This window comes from Giraffa tippelskirchi, chromosome 4, assembly GCF_054371585.1.
Source record: "Giraffa tippelskirchi isolate mGirTip1 chromosome 4, T2T-mGirTip1v1.2.pri, whole genome shotgun sequence".
NCBI classification, from domain to species: Eukaryota; Metazoa; Chordata; class Mammalia; order Artiodactyla; family Giraffidae; genus Giraffa; species Giraffa tippelskirchi.
The window spans coordinates 209,470,698-209,485,081 of record NC_137278.1 but is presented as its reverse complement, the minus strand read 5'-3'; the positions used below and the strand labels follow the sequence as shown (position 1 = coordinate 209,485,081).

At 47.5% G+C, this 14,384-nt stretch overlaps 1 long non-coding RNA gene and 1 other non-coding gene across 2 annotated transcripts; one reads left to right on the top strand and one right to left on the bottom strand.

Moving 5' to 3' along the window:
• Window positions 1–3,227: 3,227 nt before the first annotated feature.
• TRNAG-CCC (transfer RNA glycine (anticodon CCC)) lies at window positions 3,228–3,300 on the bottom strand. Its single transcript has one exon. It is a non-coding gene; the product is annotated as a tRNA-Gly (tRNA).
• A 1,254-nt stretch (window positions 3,301–4,554) lies between these two features.
• On the top strand, window positions 4,555–7,791 carry LOC145503621 (uncharacterized). Its single transcript, XR_014051599.1, has 2 exons — window positions 4,555–7,314; window positions 7,373–7,791. It is a non-coding gene; the product is annotated as an uncharacterized LOC145503621 (long non-coding RNA).
• The last annotated feature ends 6,593 nt before the right edge of the window (window positions 7,792–14,384 follow it).

The following is a 14,384-nucleotide window of genomic DNA, read 5'->3' as shown; positions in this document are numbered from 1 at the left end:
CCACCAGGCTCTTCTGTCCATGGATTCCCCAGGGAAGAATACTGGAGTGGGTTGCCATTTCCTTCTCCAGGGGATCTTCCCGATGGAGGGGTTGAACCCAAGTCTTTTGTATTGTATGCAGATTCTTTACTCTCTGAGCGACTAGGGAAGCCCCCCTACCGAAGAGAAACTTGCTCATCCCTAGCTTCCAGAATCTAAGGCTGGCAAGAAGCTGAAGTTGAACTGTTCGTGAAGACCTACGAGACCTTTTAGAACTAACACCCAAAAAAGATGTCCTTTTCATTATAGGGGACTGGAATGCAAAAGTAGGAAGTCAAGAAACACCTGGAGTAACAGGCAAATTTGGCCTTGGAGTACAGAATGAAGCAGGACAAAGCCTAATAGAGTTTTGCCAAGAGAACGCACTGGTCATAGCAAACACCCTCTTCCAACAACACAAGAGAAGACTCTACACATGGACATCACCAGATGGCCAACACTGAAATCAGATTGATTATATTCTTTGCAGCCAAAGATGGAGAAGCTCTATACAGTCAGCAAAAACAAGACCGGGAGCTGACTGTGGCTCAGATCATGAACTTCTTATTGCAAAATTCAGACTTAAATTGAAGAAAGTAGGGAAAACCACTAGACCATTCAGGTGTGACCTAAATCAAATCCCTTATGATTATACAGTGGAAGTGAGAAACAGATTTGTGGAAGTGAGAAATAGATTTAAGGGACTAGATCTGATAGAGTGCCTGATGAACTATGGACGGAGGTTCATGACATTGTACAGGAGACAGGGATCAAGACCATCCCCAAGAAAAAGAAATGCAAAAAAGCAAAATGGCTGTCTGAGGAGGCCTTACAAATAGCTGTGAAAAGAAGAGAAGTGAAAAGCAAAGGAGAAAAGGAAAGATATACCCATTTGAATGCAGAGTTCCAGAGAATAGCAAGGAGAGATAAGAAAACCTTCCCTAGTGATCAGTGCAAAAAAACAGAGAAAACCAATAGAATGGGAAAGACTAGAGATCTCTTCAAGAAAATTAAAGATACCAAGGGAACATTTCATGCAAAGATGGGCTCAAAAAAAAGACAGAAATGGTATGGACCTAACAGAAGCAGATTTTAGGAAGAGGTGGCAAGAATACACAGAAGAACTATACAAAAAAGATCTTCACGACCCAGATAATCATGATGGTGTGATCACTCACCTAGAGCCAAACATCCTGCATTGCGAAGTCAAGTGGGCCTTAGGAAGCATCACTACGAACAAAGCTGGGGAGGTGATGGAATTCCAGTTGAGCTATTTCAAATCCTGAAAGATGATGCTGTGAAAGTGCTGCACTCAATATGCCAGCAAATCTGGAAAACTCAGCAGTGGCCACAGGACTGGAAAAGGTCAGTTTTCATTCCAATCCCAAAGAAAGGCAATGCCAAAGAATGCTCAAACTACCACACAGTTGCACTCATCTCACACACTAGTAAAGTAATGCTCAAAATTCTCCAAGCCAGGCTTCGACAATACGTGAACCGTGAACTTCCAGATGTTCAAGCTGGTTTTAGAAAAGGCAGAGGAACCAGAGATCAAATTGCCAACATCTGCTGGGTCATCGAAAGAGCAAAGCCTTTGACTGTATGGATTACAATAAACTGTGGAAAATTCTGAAAGAGATGGGAATACCAGACCACCTGACCTGCCTCTTGAGAAACCTGTATGCAGGTCAAGAAGCAACAGTTAGAACTGGACATGGAACAACAGACTGGTTCCAAATAGGAAAAGGAGTACGTCAAGGCTGTATATTGTCACCCTGCTTATTTAACTTATATGCAGAGTACATCATGAGAAACGCTGGGATGGAAGAAGCACAAGCTGGAATCAAGATTGCCGGGAGAAATATCAATAACCTCAGATATGCAGATGACACCACCCTTATGGCAGAAAGTGAAGAAGAACTAAAGAGCCTCTTGATGAAAGTAAAAGAGGAGAGTGAAAAAGTTGGCTTAAAGCCCAACATTCAGAAAACTACGATCATGGCATCTGGTCTTATCACTTCATGGCAAGTAGATGGGGAAACAGTGGCTGACTTTACACTTTTGGGGCTCCAAAATCACTGTAGATGGTGACTGCAGCCATGAAACTAAAAGACACTTATTTCTTGGAGGGAAAGTTATGACCAACCTAGACAGCATATTAAAAAGCAGAGACATTACTTTGTCAGCAAAGGTGCGTCTAGTCAAAGCTATGGTTTTTCCAGTAGTCATGTGTGGATGTGAGAGTTGGACTATAAAGAAAGCTAAGCACCGAAGAATTGATGCTTTTGAACTATGGTGTTGAAGAAGACTCTTAAGAGTCCCTTGGACTGCAAGGAGATCCAACCAGTCCCTCCTAAAGGAAATCAGTCCTGAATATTCATGGGAAGGACTGATGTTGAAGCTGAAACTCCAATACTTAGGCCACTTGATGCGAAGAACTGACTCATTTCGAAAGACCGTGATGCTGGGAAAGATTGAGGATAGGAGGAGAAGGGGATGACAGGATGAGATGGTTGGATGGCATCACCAACTCAATGGACGTGAGTTTGGGTAAACTCAGGGAGTTGGTGATGAACAAGGAGGCCTGGCGTGCTGCAGTTCATGGGGTTGCAAAGAGCTAGACAAGACTGAGCGACTGAACTGAACTGAACTGGGGACCACACCTGCAAAACAATAGGTCCTCATCCTGGGTTGGGGGCCCCACAATTAACTATTCATGCAAGCCTGACCTGGGGGATGCTGCTGGGGCTTGGAGTAGGAGGATCTGAAAGACCCCACACCCCAGGTCTGCCCTCTCAGCTACCCCTCCTCCACTGGGTCCTCTGGGCTCTGCCTTGATGGTCCCATCTGCTTTATGTGTCTTCAGCCCAGCTCCCCTGCTCTGCCCTAAACCCGATGACAGCAGGAGTCCTCCAGGCACCTCCAAGAATCCATAGCTAACGCCCAGACCACACCAATACCCTAACGCACCTCCCCACCTCCAATCCAGTCCTCAAGGCTCCCACCTCAGGTGCTCCAGAAGCGTTCCCTGAGGCAAGTGTCAACTGAAAAAAATTTGCATAGCCTAAAAGTTGAGAATTATGTTTTATTTTTTTTTTATTTTTATTTTTTAATGTATCTGTTTATTTGGCTGTGCCGGGTGTTAGTTGCAACACGTGAGATCTTTAGTTTCGGCATGTGGAGTCTTAGTTGTGGCATGTGGGATCTAGTTCCCTGACCAGGGATCGAACCTGGGCCCCCTGCATTGGGAGCACAGAGTCTTAGCCACTGGACCACCAGGGAAGTCCCGAGAATTATGTTTTATTTGGCAGGCTCACTTAGCCTAGGATGATGGCAGGCTTTCAGATACCTCTGAGGGACTTGTTCCAAAGAGGTCAGGAAAGGAGACTTGGGCTTCCCTGGTGGCTTAGCAGTAAAGAATCCACCTACAATGCAGGAGGTGCTGATTTGATCCCTGAATCGGGAAGATTAGCTGGAGAAGGAAATGGCAACCCACTCCAGTATTCTTGCCTCAGAAATCCCATGGACAGAGGAGCCTGGAGGGCTACAGTCCATGGGGTTGCAAAGAGTCAGACTCAACTTAAGAGACTCAACAACAACAGGGTATACACCAGTTTTTGCTTGGGGGATAGATAGAGAAAGAGTAGTTGAATGACAAACGATTACTGATAATCACAAAAACAGACATCTCTAATGATTTTAGTGCTTTTTCTTCATGGATCACAGCCTTGTCAAGGCAAAGAGGCTTGTGTAACTCAATGAAGCTCTATGAGCCAGGCTGTGTACACAAACATGTCATAGTTCAGAGTTCTGACCAAACGTGGCTAACTGAAGGAGGGAATAGTAAACCACTCCAGTACTCTTGCCTTGAGAACCCTATGAACGGTATGAAAAGGTAAAAATATATGACACCAGAAGATGAGCCCCCCAGGCCGGAAGGTGTCCAATATGCTACTAGGGAAGAAGAGAGGGCCGTTACTGATGGAGAGGCTGGGCCGAAGCAGAAATGATGCCCGGTTGTGGATGTGTCTCGTGTTGAAACTCCAGTGCTGTAAAGAACAATATTGCCTAGGAGCATGGACTGTTAGGTCCACGAATCGAGGTGGATAGAATGTGGTCAAGCAGGAGATAGCAAGAGAGGACACTGACATCTTAGGAATCAGTGAACTAAAATGGACCAGAATTGGTGAATTTAATTCAGATGACCATTCTATCTACTACTGTGGGCAAGAATCCCTTAGAAGAAATGGAGTAGCCCTCATAGTCAACAGTAGTCTGAAATGCAGTAATCGGGTGCAGTCTCAAAAATGGCAGAATGATCTTGGTTCATTTCCAAGGCAGATCATTCAGCATCATAGTAATTCAAATCTATGCCCCAACCAATAATGCTGAAGAAGCTGAAGTTGAACAGTTCTATGAAGAACTACAAGACCATCTAGAACTAACACCAAATAAAGATGCCTTTTTCATCATAGAGGATTGGAATGCAAAAGTGAGAAGTCAAGAGATACCTGGAGTAACAGGCAAGTTTGGCCTTGGAATACAAAACGAAGCAGGGCAAAGGCTGAGTTTTGTCAAGAGAACACACAGGTTGTAGAAACACCCTCTTCCAACAACGCAAGAGATGACTCTACACGTGGACATCACCAGATGGTCAATACCCAAATCAGATCGATTATATTCTTTGCAGCTGAAGATGGAGAAGTTCTCTAACAATCAGCAAAAATAAGACCTGGAGCTGACCATGGTTCAGATCATCAACTCCTTATTGCAACATTCAGACTTAAATTGAAGAAAGTGGGGAAAACCATTAGGCCATTCAGGTATGACTTAAATCAAATTCCTTACGATTATATAGTGGAAGTGACAAATAGATTCAAGGGATTAGATCTGACAGAGTGCCTGAGTAACTATGGACAAAGGTTCATAACATTGTACAGGAGGTGGTGACCAAAACCATCCCAAAGCAAAAGAAACGCAAAAAGCAAAGTGGTTGTCTGAGGAGGCCTTACAAATAGCTGAGAAAAGAGAAGTGAAAGGCAGGGGTGAAAGGAAAAGATACACCCAACTGAATGCAGAGTTCCAGAGAATAGCAAGGAGAGATAAGGAGGCCTTCCTCAGTGATCAATGCAAAGAAATAGAACAAAACAGTACAATGGAAAAGATTAGAGATCTCTTCAAGAAAACTGGAAATATCAAGGAAACATTTCATGCAAGGATGGGCACAATAAAGAACAGAAACAGTATGGACCTAAGAGAAGCAGAGGAGATTAAGAAGAGGTGGCAAGAATACACAGAAGAATTATACAAAAAAGGTCTTAATGACCCAGATAACCACAATGCTGGGGTCACTCACCTAGAGCCAGACATCCTGGAGTGTGAAGTCAAGGTACCTTAGGAAGTATTACTATGATCCAAGCTAGTGGAGGTGATGAAGTTCCAGCTGAGCTATTTCAAATCCTAAAAGTTGATGCTCTTAAAATGTTGCACTCAATATGTCAGCAAATTTGGAAAATGCAGCAGTAGCCACAGGACTGGCAAAGATCAGTTTTCAAAGAAAAGCAATGCCAAAGAATGCTCAAACTACCATACAGTTGTGCTCATTTCACATGCCAGCAAGGTAATGCTCAAAATCCCTCAAGCTAGGCTTTACCTGTACGTGAACTGAGAACTTCCAGATGGCCAAGCTAGATTTAGAAAAAGCAGAGGAACCAGAGATCAAATTGCCAACATTCGTTGGATCATCGAAAAAGCAAGGAAATTCCAGAAAAACATCTACTTCTGCTTCATTGACAATGCTAAAACCTTTGACTGTGTGGATCACAAAAAACTTGGAAAATTCTTCAGGAGATGGGAATACCAGACCATCTTATCTGCCTCCTGAGAAATCTGTATGCAAGTCAAGAAGCAAGAGTTAGAACCAGACATGGAACAACAGACTGGTTCCAATTGGGAAAGGAGTACGTCAAGGCTGTATGCTGTCACCCTGCTTATATAACGTCTATACAGAGTAGATCATGGGAAACGCGGGGCTGGATGAACCACAAGCTGGAATCAAGGCTGCTGGGAGAAATAGCAACAACCTCAGATATGAAAATGATACCACTTTAATGGCAGAAAGCAAAGAGGAGCCTCTGGATGAAAGTGAAAGAGGAGAGTGAAAAAATTGGCTTAAAACTCAATATTCAAAAAACTAAGATCATGGCACCTGGTCCCATCACTTCATGGCAAATAGATGGTGCAAAAGTGGAAGCAGTGAGAGATTTTTCTTTTCTTGTGCTCCAGAATCACTGAGCCTGGGCACTGGTGGCTCAAACGGTAAAGACTGCCTGCAGTACAGGAGACCCGGGTTCCATCTGTGGGTAAGGAAGATCCCCTGGGGAATGAAATGGCTACCCACTCCAGTGTTCTTGTCTGGAGAATTCCATGGACAGAAGAGCATGACAAATAGAAGGGGGAAAAGTGGAAGCAGTGACAGATTTTATTTTCTTGGGCTTGAAAATCACTGCGGACCGTGACTGCAGCCATGAAATTAAAAGACACTTGGAAGGAGAGCTATGATGAACCTAGACAGTGTATTAAAAAGCAGAGACATCACTTCCTGAGAAGGTCTGTATAGTCAAAGTTATGGTTTTTCCAGTGGTCATGTGTGGATGTGAGCGTTGGACCATAAAAAGGCTGAGCACTGAAAACTGATGCTTTGAATTGTGGTGCTAGGAAAGACTCTTGAGAGTCCCTTAGACAGCAAGGAGATCAAGCCGGTTAATCCTAAAGGAAATCAACACTGAATCTTCATTGCAAGGATGAAGCTGAAGCTCCAATAATTTGGCCATGTGATGTGACGAGCTGACTCATTGGAAAAGACCCTGATTCTGGGGAAGATTGAAACCCAAAGAAGAAGAGGGTGACAGAGGATGAGATGGTTGGAGAGCATCACCGACTCAACGGGCGTGAATAAGCAAACTCTGGGAGACGGTGAAGGATAGGGGAGCCTGGTGTGCTGCAGTCCGCAGGGTGGCAAAGAGTCGGACACGACTGAGCAACTGAACGACAACAGACTAATGATTTTTGTGTTTTTTTACATAAGGGAAGATGCGAGAGTCTGGTCTCATTGAATCATTCCTTTGATATGCATCTTAGCTATCTCAGATCAGTGTCTGGACTTACACCAACCTGAATCCCCTCAGGATACAGCATGGGAGAGGGGACAGCTACGGTGGCTGAGGGTTTGATGGTCACAGGATCATGTGTTTACTGAAATGACAGGATATTTGGGGGCCCCAGCATCCTCCCCCAGCACCCTCCCCATCCTCCCCCAGCATCCTCCGCACCCTCCCCCAGCATCCTCCCCCAGCATCCTCCCCATCCTCCCCCAGCATCCTCCCCATCCTCCCCATCCTCCCCCAGCACCTTCGCCCAGCATTCTCCCCATCCTCCCCCAGCATCCTCCCCATCCTCCTCCAGCATTCTCCCCATCCTCCCCCAGCATCCTCTCCATCCCCCCCCCAGCATCCTCCCCCAGCATCCTCCCCATCCTCCCCAGCCTCCCCCAGCACCCTCCCCTCGGCCTGCCCATGCAGGAGATGCGGGTTCGGTCCCTGGGTTGGGAAGATCCCCTGTAGGAGGAAATGACAACCCACGCCAGTATTCTGGCCCGGAGAATCCCATGGACAGAGGAGCCTAGAGGGCTACAGTCCGTGAGGTCACAAAAGACTCGGACACGACTTAGTGACTAACCAACCGTGAACTGTGGGAAAATAAATCCCTAGTATTTAAGCGGCCTCGTCTGCGGTATTTGTTACACCAGACCTTGCAGGCTGCTTACAAGAACACAGGCTCAGAGTAGCCACCTGGCCCTCAAGGCCGCCATGCTGAGGGTCTGCAAGGCCATCACTGGCTCCTCACTCCACTGCTCAGAGCTGAACCTGCCTGCCAGTCCAGAGGTAGAAAGACTGATCGTTCAGTGTATTCTGAGTCAATCAGCACATGTTCACACGCCAGCCCCTGGGACTGCTTTGCATACAGCAGGCACTTAGTCCATTTGGTACTTGTTGTTCAGTCAGTAAACTGTCTCTGACGCTTTGTGACCCTATGGATGCTCCTCTGTCCTCCACTAGCTCCCAGAGTTTGCTCAGATTCATGTCCGTTGAGTCCATGATGCCATCCAACTGTCTCATCCTCTCCCTTCTCCTCCTGCCTTCAATCTTTCCCAGCATCAGAGTCTTTTCCAATGAGTCGGCTCTTCACATCAGGTGGCCAAAGTATTGGAGCTTCAGCTTCAGCATCAGTCCTTCCAATGACTATTAAGGGTTGATTTCCTTTAGGATTGACTGGTTTGATTTCCTTGCAGTCCAAGGAACTCTCAATGTGGTACTAATGCTGGCCAAATGACGCCCAGAAACATAATTCATGTTATTTCCTTGACTCTCAAGTGCTAGGGGATGACAGAGGATGAGATGGTTGGATGGCATCACTGACTCAGTGGACGTGAATTTGAGCAAACTCCGGAAGTTGGTAATGGACAGGGCAGCCTGGCATGCTGCCGTCCATGGGGTCTCAAAGAGTCAGACACAAGTGAGCAACTGAACTGAACTGAAAGTGCTACCAGGTAAGATGCATCCTCAGTTTAATAGATTTTTAGGGAAAAAATGAACAGCCCACCCTACATCAGAGCCATCCTCTGTTGTGAGTGGTGTCAGCATCTCGGAAATGTTCAGATAACAACAAATGAGCATCTTTCAGTGGAGGCAGTGTGGGGATAAATGCAAGATATGTCAGCTTGTCTCTGTTTGTGTCCTTAGGGTGTGGGTGTTTCCTATAGAAGGGGGGTCAGGATAGAATCCCTAGCTCTTGGTAGGGCTTAGCCAGGCCCCAGGGAGGTGGCAGAGCCCAGACCCCAAGTGGAGACCCCCAAGTCGGCCGGCCTGCGGCGGGGGCTTGCTGCACAAACTGGGGTTCCTGGCTTCAGAGCCTGATGGAGCGCGCCACCTTGTGGGCAGGAACCGCAGCGCAGGGGCCTGGCGCCCTGCCCCCTTGACCAGCCCCTCTGCCCCTCCCAGTCCTTGCTGCCCCCAGCCGGTGGTACGGGCACCACTTGGAGCCACGTGGTCATGCCCTCCCCACTGCCTGGCCTTCTGTCTCCTTGGGTAGGAGACTAGGTCTGCAAGCCTGGATCTAGGCTCTGGGTCTCAGGTGCTGTGTGACCCTGGCCGGTTCGTTGACCACTCTGTGCCTCAGTTTCTCTACTTTGCAGGCCGGTGTCCAGGCCTCATTCCTTCTCGCCCTGCTCTGTGCAGACATGCAGACCTGACCCTTATAGTCATTCTTGCGGAAGACCTGTGCCTGAGCGGCCAGCTGGAGCGGTCAGTGGTGCTGGGGGAGCAGGGGCCCCCCCGGCCACACCCTGGGGGGCTGGAGGCTTTTCGGAGGAGGGGCTTTCAAGCCGAGGTAGGAATCAAGGAGGGCCTGGCAGCGGGGACAGGGAGGAGGGCATGGAGGGGCCACAGACCTCTCTGTTCTTGGGCCCCTGGGGCTGAGTGGGTGGGGGCAGAGAGCTTCAAGAATTGTAACAGAGCAGGCTGCAGGAGGGTCACCTGACGCTATCCAGAGTTATTATAAGAAAACAAGCAAGGCGGAGAGTTGGGATCCTACAGACCAGCTCTGTCTGGTAGAACTTTCTAGAAACCCTGCAGCCCAATGCAGGAGCCACACGTGGTTAATGAGCATTTAAGCTGTGGCTGGTATAAATGAGAAGCTGAGTGTGCAACAGCATTTCATTTTAATTAATTCAAATGTAAATAGTCAAACGTGGCTAGGGCCTAATGCTATCAGACAGCACAGCAATGAAACAGGAGTGGGCATCACAAAGCTGTGCCCACCAGGACCGCCCTGGAGGTCCGGGGTTAGGACTCTGCACTTTCACTGCTGGGCCAAGGTTCAGTCCCTGGTCCGGGAACTAAGATCCCCACAAGCCCCACCGTGAAGCTGAAAAAAATGAAATTTTAAAAAGTTGCACATGAATTGAAATTAATTCACATGTAAAAAGAAAGAGACGTGCCTACAGAACAGATGAAAAGTCCAGCCTAGGACTTTCAGAAAGAGGCCCCCAAATTAAGAAAATAATAGAAATCATGAAAGAACAACACAATTCACCTCATGTCTCTTTCTCTTTTTCTTTTTACATGTGAGTTAATTTTAATTCATATGCAACTTTAAAAAATAATTTTTTTTTAGCAGAAAATAAGTGACTAGAGAAAAAGAAAATTTGAGAGTTGAAGAGCTCAGGAAATAATTAGAAATATTGGGTTGGCCACAAGGTTCATTCGGGTTTTTCCATATTACCTTACGGAAAAACTCAAACGAATCTTTTAGCCAACCCAATAAAAAGAAAAAATAATTCTGGGAATGGAAGACAAAATGAAAAGGGACCCAAGAAGAAGTAAACAGAAAGAATACTGCTTGGAGATAAACAGAAGATCGGAAGTAGGAAAGGTTTTTAAGTCAAAAAGGAATGATGAAGACATAAAAGGGTTTGAGAGAGAATGAGAGATGTGGACACCAGGCAGAAACGACCTAATATATGACTGGTTACAGGAGTCCCCAGGGAGGAAAACCAGATCAACGGCCCAGAGCAAGCCTCAGAACCAGAATTCCAGAAAGCGGTTTCTGAAATTTAAAACAAATGAACAACCTTGAATGACACATTGAAAGAGCACATCTTATTTGTGCTACGAAAGTCAACCTGGGATGACTAACTCAGAGACAAAGCTAAATGAAACTGTGAAACTTTAAAGCAAAAGAAAAGAAAATCCTCCAGACATTCAGGTTAAAACAAACAAACAAACCTATCTCTTAGGAATGAAATGTGTCAGATCAGCCTTGGACTGTTGACAGCCCCGTGTTCCACCAGAAGGTTATATCACTGTATATGCAAGGGAGGAAAGGTGAGCCCAGGACAGTACTTTCAGAGAAAACGGCCTTCAGTGGGAGAGGTTGAGGACAGGCCCCCTCTGTGCAGGGGGACTGCTTCCAGGAGCCTTCACTGGAGTCATTCTCCAGGGAGACTGGTCAGCACAGCCCCATGCTGCCCTGGGTGCCTGAGTGGTCCAGGAAGGGGCAGGACCCTCTCCCTGGAGGGAGGAAGCCCTGTCTGGAGAATGGCTTATTTTTAGTAAATTTTTATTTTAGAAAAGTTTTAGGTTAACAGAAAAAATTGCAAAGACAGTCCAGAGTTCCCTGATACCCACACTCAGCTTCCCCAGTTAACATCTTATGCGGTCGTTCAGTTGCTTCCGCCTCTTTGCGACCCCCTGGACGGCAGCGCACCAGGCCTCCCTGTCCTTCACTGCCTCCCAGAGTTTGCTCAAACTCACGTCCATTGAGTCAGATGCCATCCAACCATCTCACCCTCTGCCGCCCCCTTCTCCTCCTGCCCTCAGTCTTTCCCAGCATCAGGGCCTCTTCCAATGAGTCAGCTCTTGCATCCAGTGGCCAAAGTATTGGAGCTTCAGCTTATGTTAACATCTTATGTTAGTCTGGTGCCTTTGTTACCAGTGACCTGATATCTATACATCATTAATAACTACAGTCCAGACTTTATCCAGAGCCTTGTTATTGTTTTGTCACTAAGTCATGTCTGACTCTTTGCGACCCCATGGACTGCAGGCCTCCAGGCTCCTCTGTCCATGGGATTTCCCAGGCAAGAAAACTGGAGTAGGTTGCCATTTCCTTCTCCAGGGGATCTTTCCCATCCAGGAATCAAACCTGTGTCTCTTGCATTGCAGGCGGATTCTTTACCACTGAGTCACCGGAGAAGCCACTATCCAGAGACTTCCTTTTTACTTAATACACTTTCTCTGTCCCAAGACCGCCGCCCCCCAGGGTCCCACATGACATCAGTCGTCCTGTTTCCTTAGCTCCTCTGGGCTGGGACAGTTTCTCCCACTGTGCTTGTTTGATGACCTTGGCTGTCTTGAGGAGGGTTGACCAGGAATTTTGCAAGAAGCCCCATTGCCTGGGATATGTCGAGTGTTTTTCTCAGAATCAGACCAGGGTCCTGGGTTTTGGGAGGAAGACTACAGAGGTGAAGTGCCTTCAGCCCATCCCACCGGGGCACGGGCCATCAGCGTGACTGATCACTGTGCTGTCGACCTTGCTCAGCTGGCTGAGGTGTGCCCGGCAGGTTTCCCTACAGTAACTTCCCCCCAAGCCCCGTCTATTCAGCACTCTTTGGGAAAAAGTCAGGGCAGTGACGTGTATCTATTTAAATCTTTCTTTACACAAAGCATGATGAGAACTTAGTTTTATAACTTTACATAGCCAATACTTACTTAGATTTTCCCACCTATGTATATAACTTTTATTGTGGTAAAATATTCATAACAGAATTTACCATTTTAACCATTCTTAGGTGTACAATTCAGTAACATTGTTGTGCAGCCATCACCACCATCCATATTTAGATCTTTCTTCATGTTGCAAAACTGACTCTGTTCTTCACTAAACACCAACTCCACCATCTACTTTCTTTCTCTGTGGGTTTGACTCCTGTAGGGACCTTCAGTAAGTGAAATCATACAGTATTTATGTTTCTCATGTTGGCTGATTTCATTGAGCACAATGTCCTCAAACTCCATCCACGTGGTAGCAGGTGTCAGAATTTCCTTCCGTTTAAGGCTGAATGATATTCCATTGTATGCAGAGACCGCACGTTGCTTACCTGTTCATCTGTCAGTGGAACTTGGGTTTTTCCACCTTCTGTCATTTGTGAACAATGCTGCTAAGAACAAGGGTGCTTTCAATTATTTATTTAGGGAATATATGTGTGCATGTGTGCTCAGGCGCTCAGTCATGTCCAACTCTTTGCGACCCCATGGTCTGTAGCCCGCCAGGCTCCTCTGCCTGTGGGATTTCCCAGGCGAGAATACTCCAGTGGGTTGCCATTTCCCCCTCCAGGGATCTTCCCGACCCAGGGATCGAACCCATGGTTCCCCGTCTCCTGCGTTGGCAGGTGGGTCCTTTACGGCTGCGCCACCAGGGGAGCCATGGACTTGCTGGGTCACGTGGTGGTGTTGTGTTTCCCCTTTTAAGGAGCTGCCAGGCTGTGCGCCACAGAGGCTGCACCACTGCGCATGCCCGCCAGCGCATCCTGGGGGCTCCTATCCTTCACATCTGCACCAAGGGAACGTTATTGCCCTTTGTTTTCTTTTCTTAAATAGTGACAGCAATCCTAATGGTGTAAAGTGGCACGTCTTTTTAAATTTAAGCATTTTTCTTATTTTTTGAGTAGATGTCAGGGACTAACTCTGTTTTCCTCCCTCCCCAAATTCTTGGGCCGAATCCCTCATCCCAGCATGGTGGTCTTAGGAGACGGGGCTTTTGGAAGGTGCTTAGGGTTAGATGAGCTCATGGCGAGGTCCTCATGATGGGGTTAGTGTCCACCCCACGCTCTATCCTCGGGGTGGAGGTCTCTTTCAACTGTACCAGTGCCAGGGGGCAACCCAGGTCCTCCCCGCCTCCTCCCCTGGTCGGGAGGCCGGGGCCACACCACCAGCCTCCATCCAGCAGCCCTCCCTGCAACCAAAGGCTGAACCTATCACCAGCATGCCCTGAACACACCCCAAACCCGCAAACTCGCCGCTCCTCTGCCCACAGGTTGCCAGCGGGCAAAGCTGTTACCAGGAGAAGGGAGGAGCAGCCCAGACCGGCTCTGCCTCTGTGGGGAGAGCTTGTTTGCCGCCTCTGAAGAGGCGTAGTGAAAGGGGAGCAACCTTGGAGACCCAAGGCCCTGGGCTCCTGTTTCAAGGAAGGAAGGGTGAGACCAGAAGGCGGGAGGGTTGTTTGGCCGCTGGCTGTGGGGCCTTGGCTTTGTGCCTTTGCCGCCCTGGTCCCTGGTGCCCCCACGGCACCCCTGGAGTGACGACGTGCCGTGGTCCTGGGGCTGAGAGCACAGACCCCGCTGCTTCCAGGCTGTGTGACTCTGGACAGGTGGCTGAGCCTCTCTGTGCCTGAGTTTCCAAACCTGTTCCAAATGCAGGGATCACACAGATCAAACAGAACCAGGGGTCTTTTGAGAAGTCAGTGAGTTTGTATGTATAAAGCACTTAAGACAGTGCCTGCCACATGGTAAGTGCAAGGTGATCAGATCTTTGAAATTTTAGCCAACTTTTTATTATTCACTTTGCAAACATCTACCCATCAGGTGTACTTACCAGGCCTTGGGTTGGCAGAGATGAATCAAAGAAAAATACAACATAGGAGCAAGTAACTGCTCTCCACGATAAGCTGGGGTTGGCAATCGGTGAAGGGTCCTGGTTTCGAAGGGACGTGAGAGGCAGGATGGAGCCTTTTTGCCTGGGGTCGGAGAG